We start from the raw sequence: 1,326 nt of genomic DNA on the forward strand, positions 1-1,326 counted from the left end.
TTTTGCTAGCTCTTCTTTTATCCAATCAGGAACCTGAAACAGAAACAGTCTCATTAACCGAGCAGTGGGGCACTTCAAATTTAATTATAAAGGATTAAATAATTATGATTATAATATTATAATGATTAATTAATAGATTAAATAAACGTCATGAAAAAATAATAATTATACATAAATAAGTAAAAATAAAGATATAAAATGATAATAAATGGGCAAAGAAAAAGTCAAGACAACCTACCTGTTCAGAACAAACGGGTGAACAGTAGGCAACAATGAAGCGGAAGCGTGGAGGAGTGGGGAGCAGACTCCTCCCACCAGCCGTTGAACGGTTTTATTTCAATTTGAATACGTCGCGTATACAGGAAGTAGTCATAAAGATATGACGAAAAATGTAAAATAAAATAAAGATATGACGAAAAAAAACTACTTTCTGTATACGCGACGTATTTTAAATTGAAATAAAACCGTTGAACGGCTGGTGGGAGGAGCTCCCCACTCCTCCACGCTTATTTATTTTTATTTTTATTATTCTTTCATGACGTTTATTTAATCTCAATTTTTTTTCCTATATTTTTTACTGTATATTTTACGTATTTTTATATAAAAAAATTTTACACTTGCCATTGTTACTTATTTTTATTCTTATCATTGTATCTTATCTTTGTATTTTTATTCTTATCATTGTATCTTATCTTTGTATTTTTATTCTTATCATTGTATCTTATCTTTGTATTTTGATTCTTATTATTGTATCATTTTGTATCTTTTTAGCCCTGATAGAACCCCTACAAAGTGGGGCGAAACGTTGGAAAATAAATAGTTGTAAACTATTTTTGTTTCTCCTTTGACCGCAACCCTGACCATCTTCCTATACATCAATTTTTACGGTCAACTATATATACATACATATAAAATGAAAATTAGTTTATTATTCTGGGACTAGGTCCCTTTAGAATAATTACAAAGGCAATTTTAATTTTTTAATAGCATTTATTGGCCAAAAAACAGTATGGCTCCATTTAATTATAACTTATATACACAGAGAAAAAAGATTAATTAAAGAACTAACTGACTAAGTAAAAACAAAACAAAAAGTTAATTACAAAATATCTGTACTGTTATAATAATGGGTCAGATTGGTGAAACAAAAAGTAGTGAAATACTTCAATTTAAACGAGAAAAGGGTTGGTACATGACGTATCTTATAGTGAATGGAGTTCCAGAGATATGGAGCTCGTGTGAAAAACGATTTATGAAACGCAGAAGTTCGGTAGATGTCAGATAAACGGGACCTGATAGTACGGGATTTAACTGAGAACTTAAATT

The 1,326-nt window shown here is 29.7% G+C and overlaps 1 protein-coding gene across 1 annotated transcript in view; it reads right to left on the reverse strand.

Moving 5' to 3' along the window:
• LOC136796214 (serine/threonine-protein kinase Nek8-like) overlaps window positions 1-1,326 on the reverse strand; it is a gene marked incomplete at its 5' end in the record, with an annotated part of 11,509 nt that overhangs the window by 563 nt on the left and 9,620 nt on the right.

This window comes from Halyomorpha halys, unplaced genomic scaffold (assembly GCF_000696795.3).
Source record: "Halyomorpha halys isolate HHAL.00 unplaced genomic scaffold, Hhal_1.1 Scaffold523.1, whole genome shotgun sequence".
NCBI classification, from domain to species: domain Eukaryota; kingdom Metazoa; phylum Arthropoda; class Insecta; order Hemiptera; family Pentatomidae; genus Halyomorpha; species Halyomorpha halys.